Below are 11,300 nucleotides of genomic sequence, written 5' to 3'. Positions count from 1 at the left end.
AGTGTATGTTTTTGTGACTTGTTGTCAGTGGATTTCTTTGTTACTGGGTGTCAGTCTATGTCTTTGTTAATTGGTGTAAGTGTATGTCAAAATAGTTGGTGTCAGTGTATGTCTGTGTTACTTGGTGTAAGTGTATGTCTTTGTTACTTGGTGTCAGTGTGCGGTTGTGTTACTGGGTATCAGTGTATGTCTTTGTTACTGGGTATAAGTGTATGTCTTTGTGACTTGGTGTCAGTGTATGTCTTTGTTACTTGGTGTAAGTGTGTGTCTTTGTTACTTCTTGTCAGTGTCTGTCTTTGTTACTTGGTGCAAGTGTGTGTCTTTGTTACTTGGTGTAAGTTTGTGTCTGTGTTCCTGGGTGTCAGTGTATGTCTTTGTAACTTGGTGTAAGTGTATGTCTTTGTTACTTGGTGTCAGTGCATGTCTGTGTTACTTGGTGTAAGTGTGTGTCTTTGTTACTTCTTGTCAGTGTCTGTCTTTGTTCCTTGGTGTAAGTGTGTGTCTTTGTTACTTGGTGTAAGTTTGTGTCTGTGTTCCTGGGTGTCAGTGTATGTCTTTGTTACTTGGTGTAAGTGTATGTCTTTGTTACTTGGTGTCAGTGTATGTCTTTGTTACTTGGTGTAAGTGTGCGTCTGTGTTACTGGGTATCAGTGTGTGTCTTTGTGACTTGGTGTCAGTGTGTGTCTTTGTTACTGGGTGTCAGTGTGTTTGTTTGTGTTACTGGGTGTCAGTGTGTGTCTGTGTTACTTGGTGTCAGTGTATGTCTTTGTTACTGGGTGTCAGTGTATGTCTTTGTTACTTGGTGTAAATGTCTGTCTGTGTTACTGGGTATCAGTGTGTGTCTTTGTTACTTGGTGTAAGTGTGTGTCTGTATTACTGGGTATCAGTGTATGTCTTTGTTACTTGGTGTCAGTGTATGTCTTTGTTACTGGGTATCAGTGCGTGTCTTTGTGACTTGGTGTCAGTGTATGTCTTTGTTACTTGGTGTAAGTGTATGTCTTTGTTACTGGGTATCAGTGCTTGTCTTTGTTACTTGGTGTCACTGTTTGTCTGTGTTACTTGGTGTAAGTGTGTGTCTTTGTTACTTCTTGTCAGTGTCTGTCTTTGTTACTTGGTGTAAGTGTGTGTCTTTGTTACTTGGTGTAAGTTTGTGTCTGTGTTCCTGGGTGTCAGTGTATGTCTTTGTTACTTGGTGTAAGTGTATGTCTTTGTTACTTGGTGTCAGTGTATGTTTTTGTGACTTGTTGTCAGTGGATTTCTTTGTTACTGGGTGTCAGTCTATGTCTTTGTTACTTGGTGTAAGTGTATGTCAAAATAGTTGGTGTAAGTGTATGTCTGTGTTACTTGGTGTAAGTGTATGTCGTTGTTACTTGGTGTAAGTGTGCGTCTGTGTTACTGGGTATCAGTGTATGTCTTCGTTACTGGGTATCAGTGTATGTCTTTGTGACTTGGTGTCAGTGTATGTCTTTGTTACTGGGTGTCAGTGTGTGTCTTTGTTACTTGGTCTCCGTGTGTGTCTGTGTTACTGGGTGTCAGTGTATGTATTTGTTACTTGGTGTAAGTGTATGTCAAAATACTTGGTGTCAGTGTATGTCTTTGTTACTTGGTGTAAGTATATGTCTTTGTTACTTGGTGTCAGTGTATGTCTTTGTTACTTGGTGTAAGTGTACGACTGTGTTACTGGGTTTCAGTGTGTGTCTTTGTTACTGGGTTTCAGTGTGTTTGTTTGTGTTACTGGGTTTCAGTGTGTGTCTGTGTTACTTGGTGTAAGTGTGTGTCTTTGTTACTTGGTGTCCGTGTGTGTCTGTGTTACTGGGTGTCAGTGTACGTTTTTGCTACTGGGTGTCAGTGTATGTCTTTGTTACTTGGTGCAAGTGTGTGTCTGTGTTACTGGGTATCAGTGTGTGTCTTTGTTACTTGGTGTAAGTGTGTGTCTGTGTTACGGGGTATCAGTGTATGTCTTTGTTACTGTGTATCAGTGTATGTCTTTGTGACTTGGTGTCAGTGTATGTCTTTGTTACTGGGTGTCAGTGTGTGTCTTTGTGACTTGGCGTTAGTGTATGTCTTTGTTACTTGGTGTCAGTGTATGTCTTTGTTACTGGGTGTAAGTGTGTGTCTGTGTTACTGGGTATCAGTGTATCTCTTTGTTACTGGGTATCAGTGTATGCCTTTGTGAATTGGTTTCAGTGTATGTCTTTGTTACTGGGTGTCAGTGTGCGTCTTTGTGACTTGGTGTCAGTGTATGTCTTTGTTACTTTGTGTAAGTGTGTGTCTGTGTTACTGGGTATCAGTGTATGTCTTTGTTCCTTGATGTCAGTGTATGTCTTTGTTACTGGGTGTCAGTGTGTGTCTTTGTTACTTGGTGTAAGTGTGTGTCTGTGTTACTGGGTATCAGTGAATGACTTTGTTACTTGGTGTCAGTGTATGTCAAAATACTTGGTGTAAGTGTATGTCTTTGTTACTTGGTGTAATTTTCTGTCTTTGTTACTTGGTGTCAGTGTATGTCTGTGTTACTTGGTGTAAGTATGTGTCTTTGTTACTTCTTGTCAGTGTATGTCTTTGTTACTTGGCGTAAGTGTGTGTCTTTGTTACTTGGTGTCAGTGTGTGTCGGTGTTCCTGGGTGTCAGTGTATGGCTTTGTTACTTGGTGTAAGTGAATGTCTTTGTTACTTGGTGTCAGTGTATGTGTTTGTGACTTGTTGTCAGTGGATGTCTTTGTTACTGGGTGTCAGTCTATGTCTTTGTTACTTGGTGTAAGTGTATGTCAAAATATTTGGTGTCTGTGTTACTTGGTGTAAGTGTATGTCTTTGTTACTTGGTGTAAGTGTGCGTCTGTGTTACTGGGTATCAGTGTAGGTCTTTGTTACTGGGTATCAGTGTATGCCTTTGTGAATTGGTTTCAGTGTATGTCTTTGTTACTGGGTGTCAGTGTGCGTCTTTGTGACTTGGTGTCAGTGTATGTCTTTGTTACTTGGTGTAAGTGTGTGTCTGTGTTACTGGGTATCAGTGTATGTCTTTGTTCCTTGACGTCAGTGTATGTCTTTGTTACTGGGTGTCAGTGTGTGTCTTTGTGACTTCGTGTCAGTGTATGTCTTTCTTACTTGGTGTAAGTGTGTGTCTGTGTTACTGGGTATCAGTGAATGACTTTGTTACTTGGTGTCAGTGTATGTCAAAATACTTGGTGTAAGTGTATGTCTTTGTTACTTGGTGTAATTTTCTGTCTTTGTTACTTGGTGTCAGTGTATGTCTGTGTTACTTGGTGTAAGTATGTGTCTTTGTTACTTCTTGTCAGTGTATGTCTTTGTTACTTGGCGTAAGTGTGTGTCTTTGTTACTTGGTGTCAGTGTGTGTCGGTGTTCCTGGGTGTCAGTGTATGGCTTTGTTACTTGGTGTAAGTGAATGTCTTTGTTACTTGGTGTCAGTGTATGTGTTTGTGACTTGTTGTCAGTGGATGTCTTTGTTACTGGGTGTCAGTCTATGTCTTTGTTACTTGGTGTAAGTGTATGTCAAAATATTTGGTGTCTGTGTTACTTGGTGTAAGTGTATGTCTTTGTTACTTGGTGTAAGTGTGCGTCTGTGTTACTGGGTATCAGTGTAGGTCTTTGTTACTGGGTATCAGTGTATGCCTTTGTGAATTGGTTTCAGTGTATGTCTTTGTTACTGGGTGTCAGTGTGCGTCTTTGTGACTTGGTGTCAGTGTATGTCTTTGTTACTTGGTGTAAGTGTGTGTCTGTGTTACTGGGTATCAGTGTATGTCTTTGTTCCTTGACGTCAGTGTATGTCTTTGTTACTGGGTGTCAGTGTGTGTCTTTGTGACTTCGTGTCAGTGTATGTCTTTCTTACTTGGTGTAAGTGTGTGTCTGTGTTACTGGGTATCAGTGAATGACTTTGTTACTTGGTGTCAGTGTATGTCAAAATACTTGGTGTAAGTGTATGTCTTTGATACTTGGTGTAATTTTCTGTCTTTGTTACTTGGTGTCAGTGTATGTCTGTGTTACTTGGCGTAAGTATGTGTCTTTGTTACTTCTTGTCAGTGTATGTCTTTGTTACTTGGCGTAAGTGTGTGTCTTTGTTACTTGGTGTCAGTGTGTGTCGGTGTTCCTGGGTGTCAGTGTATGTCTTTGTGACTTGGTGTAAGTGAATGTCTTTGTTACTTGGTGTCAGAGTATGTGTTTGTGACTTGTTGTCAGTGGATGTCTTTGTTACTGGGTGTCAGTCTAGGTCTTTGTTACTTGGTGTAAGTGTATGCCAAAATAGTTGGTGTCAGTGTATGTCTGTGTTACTTGGTGTAAGTGCATGTCTTTGTTACTTGGTGTAAGTGTGCGTCTGTGTTACTGGGTATCAGTGTATGTCTTTGTTACTGGGTATCAGTGTATGTCTTTGTGACTTGGTGTCAGTGTATGTCTTTGTTACTGGGTGTCAGTGTGTGTCTTTGTGACTTGGTGTCAGTGTATGTCTTTGTTACTTGGTGTAAGTGTGTGTCTGTGTTACTGGGTATCAGTGTATGTCTTTGTTACTTGTTGTCAGTGTATGTCTTTGTTACTGGGTGTCAGTGTGTGTCTTTGTGACTTGGTGTCAGTGTATGTCTTTGTTACCTGGTGTAAGTGTGTGTCTGTGTTACTGGGTATCAGTGTATGTCTTTGTTACTTGGTGTCAGTGCATGTCTGTGTTACTTGGTGTAAGTGTGTGTCTTTGTTACTTCTTGTCAGTGTCTGTCTTTGTTCCTTGGTGTAAGTGTGTGTCTTTGTTACTTGGTGTAAGTTTGTGTCTGTGTTCCTGGGTGTCAGTGTATGTCTTTGTTACTTGGTGTAAGTGTATGTCTTTGTTACTTGGTGTCAGTGTATGTCTTTGTTACTTGGTGTAAGTGTGCGTCTGTGTTACTGGGTATCAGTGTCTGTCTTTGTTACTTGGTGTCAGTGTGTGTCTTTGTTACTTGGTGTAAGTTTGTGTCTGTGTTCCTGGGTGTCAGTGTATGTCTTTGTTACTTGGTGTAAGTGTATGTCTTTGTTACTTGGTGTCAGTGTATGTCTTTGTTACTTGGTGTAAGTGTGCGTCTGTGTTACTGGGTATCAGTGTCTGTCTTTGTTACTTGGTGTCAGTGTGTGTCTTTGTTACTGGGTGTCAGTGTGTTTGTTTGTGTTACTGGGTGTCAGTGTGTGTCTGTGTTACTTGGTGTCAGTGTATGTCTTTGTTACTGGGTGTCAGTGTATGTCTTTGTTACTTGGTGTAAATGTCTGTCTGTGTTACTGGGTATCAGTGTGTGTCTTTGTTACTTGGTGTAAGTGTGTGTCTGTATTACTGGGTATCAGTGTATGTCTTTGTTACTTGGTGTCAGTGTATGTCTTTGTTACTGGGTATCAGTGCGTGTCTTTGTGACTTGGTGTCAGTGTATGTCTTTGTTACTTGGTGTAAGTGTATGTCTTTGTTACTGGGTATCAGTGCGTGTCTTTGTTACTTGGTGTCAGTGTATGTCTGTGTTACTTGGTGTAAGTGTGTGTCTTTGTTACTTCTTGTCAGTGTCTGTCTTTGTTACTTGGTGTAAGTGTGTGTCTTTGTTACTTGGTGTAAGTTTGTGTCTGTGTTCCTGGGTGTCAGTGTATGTCTTTGTTACTTGGTGTAAGTGTATGTATTTGTTACTTGGTGTCAGTGTATGTTTTTGTGACTTGTTGTCAGTGGATTTCTTTGTTACTGGGTGTCAGTCTATGTCTTTGTTACTTGGTGTAAGTGTATGTCAAAATAGTTGGTGTCAGTGTATGTCTGTGTTACTTGGTGTAAGTGTATGTCTTTGTTACTTGGTGTAAGTGTGCGTCTGTGTTACTGGGTATCAGTGTATGTCTTCGTTACTGGGTATCAGTGTATGTCTTTGTGACTTGGTGTCAGTGTATGTCTTTGTTACTGGGTGTCAGTGTGTGTCTTTGTTACTTGGTCTCCGTGTGTGTCTGTGTTACTGGGTGTCAGTGTATGTATTTGTTACTTGGTGTAAGTGTATGTCAAAATACTTGGTGTCAGTGTATGTCTTTGTTACTTGGTGTAAGTATATGTCTTTGTTACTTGGTGTCAGTGTATGTCTTTGTTACTTGGTGTAAGTGTACGACTGTGTTACTGGGTTTCAGTGTGTGTCTTTGTTACTGGGTTTCAGTGTGTTTGTTTGTGTTACTGGGGTTCAGTGTGTGTCTGTGTTACTTGGTGTAAGTGTGTGTCTTTGTTACTTGGTGTCCGTGTGTGTCTGTGTTACTGGGTGTCAGTGTACGTTTTTGCTACTGGGTGTCAGTGTATGTCTTTGTTACTTGGTGTAAGTGTGTGTCTGTGTTACTGGGTATCAGTGTGTGTCTTTGTTACTTGGTGTAAGTGTGTGTCTGTGTTACGGGGTATCAGTGTATGTCTTTGTTACTGTGTATCAGTGTATGTCTTTGTGACTTGGTGTCAGTGTATGTCTTTGTTACTGGGTGTCAGTGTGTGTCTTTGTGACTTGGCGTTAGTGTATGTCTTTGTTACTTGGTGTCAGTGTATGTCTTTGTTACTGGGTGTAAGTGTGTGTCTGTGTTACTGGGTATCAGTGTATCTCTTTGTTACTGGGTATCAGTGTATGCCTTTGTGAATTGGTTTCAGTGTATGTCTTTGTTACTGGGTGTCAGTGTGCGTCTTTGTGACTTGGTGTCAGTGTATGTCTTTGTTACTTTGTGTAAGTGTGTGTCTGTGTTACTGGGTATCAGTGTATGTCTTTGTTCCTTGATGTCAGTGTATGTCTTTGTTACTGGGTGTCAGTGTGTGTCTTTGTGACTTCGTGTCAGTGTATGTCTTTGTTACTTGGTGTAAGTGTGTGTCTGTGTTACTGGGTATCAGTGAATGACTTTGTTACTTGGTGTCAGTGTATGTCAAAATACTTGGTGTAAGTGTATGTCTTTGTTACTTGGTGTAATTTTCTGTCTTTGTTACTTGGTGTCAGTGTATGTCTGTGTTACTTGGTGTAAGTATGTGTCTTTGTTACTTCTTGTCAGTGTATGTCTTTGTTACTTGGCGTAAGTGTGTGTCTTTGTTACTTGGTGTCAGTGTGTGTCGGTGTTCCTGGGTGTCAGTGTATGGCTTTGTTACTTGGTGTAAGTGAATGTCTTTGTTACTTGGTGTCAGTGTATGTGTTTGTGACTTGTTGTCAGTGGATGTCTTTGTTACTGGGTGTCAGTCTATGTCTTTGTTACTTGGTGTAAGTGTATGTCAAAATATTTGGTGTCTGTGTTACTTGGTGTAAGTGTATGTCTTTGTTACTTGGTGTAAGTGTGCGTCTGTGTTACTGGGTATCAGTGTAGGTCTTTGTTACTGGGTATCAGTGTATGCCTTTGTGAATTGGTTTCAGTGTATGTCTTTGTTACTGGGTGTCAGTGTGCGTCTTTGTGACTTGGTGTCAGTGTATGTCTTTGTTACTTGGTGTAAGTGTGTGTCTGTGTTACTGGGTATCAGTGTATGTCTTTGTTCCTTGATGTCAGTGTATGTCTTTGTTACTTGGTGTCAGTGTATGTCAAAATACTTGGTGTAAGTGTATGTCTTTGATACTTGGTGTAATTTTCTGTCTTTGTTACTTGGTGTCAGTGTATGTCTGTGTTACTTGGTGTAAGTGTGTGTCTTTGTTACTTCTTGTCAGTGTATGTCTTTGTTACTTGGCGTAAGTGTGTGTCTTTGTTACTTGGTGTCAGTGTGTGTCGGTGTTCCTGGGTGTCAGTGTATGTCTTTGTGACTTGGTGTAAGTGAATGTCTTTGTTACTTGGTGTCAGTGTATGTGTTTGTGACTTGTTGTCAGTGGATGTCTTTGTTACTGGGTGTCAGTCTAGGTCTTTGTTACTTGGTGTAAGTGTATGCCAAAATAGTTGGTGTCAGTGTATGTCTGTGTTACTTGGTGTAAGTGCATGTCTTTGTTACTTGGTGTAAGTGTGCGTCTGTGTTACTGGGTATCAGTGTATGTCTTTGTTACTGGGTATCAGTGTATGTCTTTGTGACTTGGTGTCAGTGTATGTCTTTGTTACTGGGTGTCAGTGTGTGTCTTTGTGACTTGGTGTCAGTGTATGTCTTTGTTACTTGGTGTAAGTGTGTGTCTGTGTTACTGGGTATCAGTGTATGTCTTTGTTACTTGTTGTCAGTGTATGTCTTTGTTACTGGGTGTCAGTGTGTGTCTTTGTGACTTGGTGTCAGTGTATGTCTTTGTTACCTGGTGTAAGTGTGTGTCTGTGTTACTGGGTATCAGTGTATGTCTTTGTTACTTGGTGTCAGTGCATGTCAAAATATTTGGTGCAAGTGTATGTCTTTGTTACTTTGTGTCAGTGTATGCTGAGTTACATGGTGTAAGTGCGTGTCTTTGTTACTTCTTGTCAGTGTATGTCTTTGTTACTTGGTGTAAGTGTGTGTCTTTGTTACTTGGTGTCAGTGTATGTCTTTGTGACTTGGTGTCAGTGTATGTCTTTGTTACTGGGTGTCAGTGTGTGTCTTTGTGACTTGGTGTCAGTGTATGTCTTTGTTACTTGGTGTAAGTGTGTGTCTGTGTTACTGGGTATCAGTGTATGTCTTTGTTACTGGGTATCAGTGTATGTCTTTGTGACTTGGTGTCAGTGTATGTCTTTGTTACTGGGTGTCAGTGTGTGTCTTTGTGACTTGGTGTCAGTGTATGTCTTTGTTACTTGGTGTAAGTGTGTGTCTGTGTTACTGGGTATCAGTGTATGTCTTTGTTACTTGTTGTCAGTGTATGTCTTTGTTACTGGGTGTCAGTGTGTGTCTTTGTGACTTGGTGTCAGTGTATGTCTTTGTTACCTGGTGTAAGTGTGTGTCTGTGTTACTGGGTATCAGTGTATGTCTTTGTTACTTGGTGTCAGTGCATGTCAAAATATTTGGTGCAAGTGTATGTCTTTGTTACTTTGTGTCAGTGTATGCTGAGTTACATGGTGTAAGTGTGTGTCTTTGTTACTTCTTGTCAGTGTATGTCTTTGTTACTTGGTGTAAGTGTGTGTCTCTGTTACTTGATGTCAGTGTGTGTCTGTGTTCCTGGGTGTCAGTGTCTGTCTATGTTACTTGGTGTAAGTGTATGTCTTTGTTACATGTTGTCAGTGTATGTTTTTGTGACTTGTTGTCAGTGGATTTCTTTGTTACTCTGTTTCAGTGTATGTATTTGTGACTTGGTGTAATTGTATGTCGAAATACTTGGTCTAAGTATATGTCTGTGTTACTTGGTGTAAGTGTATGTCTTTGTTACTTGGTGTAAGTGTGCGTCTGTGTTACTTGGTATCAGTGTATGTCTTTGTTACTTGGTGTCAGTGTATGTCTTTGTTACTTGGTGTAAGTTGCGTCTGTGTCACTGGGTATCAGCGTATGTCTTTGTTACTTGGTGTCAGTGCATGTCTTTGTTACTTGGTGTAAGTGTGTGTCTGTGTTACTGGCTATCAGTGTATGTCTTTGTTACTGGGTGTCAGTGTATGTCTTTGTTACTTGGTGTAAGTGTGTGTCTGTGTTACTGGGTATCAGTGTGTGTCTTTGTTACTTGGTGTAAGTGTATGTCAAAATACTTGGTGTCAGTGTATATCTGTGTTGTTTGGTGTAAGTATATGTCATTGTTACTTTGTGTAATTGTTGGTCTGTGTTACTGGGTATCAGTGTATGTCTTTGTTACTTGGTGTCAGTGTATGTATTTGTTACTTGGTGTAAGTGAGCGTCTGTGTTACTGGGTATCAGTGTCTGTATTTGTTGCTTGGTGTCAGTGTGTGTCTTTGTTACTGGGTGTCAGTGTGTTTGTTTGCGGTACTGGGTGTCAATGTGTGTCTGTGTTACTTGGTGTAAGTGTGTGTCTGTGTTACTGGGTATCAGTGTATCACTTTGTTACTGTGTATCAGTGTATGTCTTTGTGACTTGGTGTCAGTGTATGTCTTTGTTACTGTGTGTCAGTGTGTGTCTTTGTGACTTGGTGTCAGTGTATGTCTTTGTTACTTGGTGTCAGTGTATGTCTTTGTTACTGGGTGTAAGTGTGTGTCTGTGTTACTGGGTATCAGTGTATGTCTTTGTTACTGGGTATCAGTGCATGTCTTTGTGACTTGGTGTCAGTGTATGTCTTTGTTACTGGGTGTCAGTTTGTGTCTTTGTGACTTGGTGTCAGTGTATGTCTTTGTTACTTGGTGTAAGTGTGTGTCTGTGTTACTGGGTATCAGTGTATGTCTTTGTTACTTGGTGTCAGTGTATGTCTTTGTTACTTGGTGTAGGTGTATGTCTTTGTTACTTGGTGACAGTGTATGTGTTTGTGACTTGTTGTCAGTGGATGTCTTTGTTGCTTGGTGTCAGTGTATGCCTGTGTTACTTGGTGTAAGTGTGTGGCTTTGTTACTTCTTGTCAGTGTATGTCTTTGTTACTTGGTGTAAGTGTGTGTCTTTGTTACTTGGTGTCAGTGTGTGTCTGTGTTCCTGGGTGTCAGTGTCTGTCTTTGTTACTTGGTGTAAGTGTATGTCTTTGTTACTTGTTGTCAGTGTAAGTTTTTGTGACTTGTTGTCAGTGGATTTCTTTGTTACTGTGTTTCAGTGTATGTCTTTGTGACTTGGTGTTATTGTATGTCGAAAGACTTGGTCTAAGTATATTTCTGTGTTACTTGGTGTAAGTGTATGTCTTTGTTACTTGGTGTAAGTGTGCGTCTGTGTTACTTGGTATCAGTGTATGTCTTTGTTACTTGGTGTCAGTGTATGTCTTTGTTACTTGGTGTAAGTTGCTTCTGTGTCACTGGGTATCAGTGTATGTCTTTGTTACTTGGTGTCAGTGCATGTCTTTGTTACTTGGTGTAAGTGTGTGTCTGTGTTACTGGGGGTCAGTGTGTGTCTGTGTTACTTGGTGTCCGTGTGTGTCTGTGTTACTGGGTGTCAGTGTATGTCTTTGTTACTGGGTGTCAGTGTATGTCTTTATTACTTGGTGTAAGTGTGTGTCTGTGTTACTGGGTATCAGTGTGTGTCTTTGTTACATGGTGAAATTGTGTGTCTGTGTTACTGGGTGTCAGTGTATGTCTTTGTTACTTGGTGTAAGTGTATGTCAAAATACTTGGTGTCAGTGTATGTCTGTGTTGTTTGGTGTAAGTATATGTCATTGTTACTTGGTGTAAGTGTGCGTCTGTGTTACTGGGTATCAGTGTATGTCTTTGTTACTTGGTGTCAGTGTATGTCTTTGTTACATGGTGTAAGTGAGCGTCTGTGTTACTGGGTATCAGTGTCTGTATTTGTTGCTTGGTGTCAGTGTGTGTCTTTGTTACTGGGAGTCAGTGTGTTTGTTTGTGTTACTGGGTGTCAGTGTGT

The sequence above is a fragment of the Heterodontus francisci genome, unplaced genomic scaffold (assembly GCF_036365525.1).
Source record: "Heterodontus francisci isolate sHetFra1 unplaced genomic scaffold, sHetFra1.hap1 HAP1_SCAFFOLD_72, whole genome shotgun sequence".
Classification (NCBI taxonomy): Eukaryota; Metazoa; Chordata; class Chondrichthyes; order Heterodontiformes; family Heterodontidae; genus Heterodontus; species Heterodontus francisci.
Note: the sequence above shows the minus strand (reverse complement) of the source record.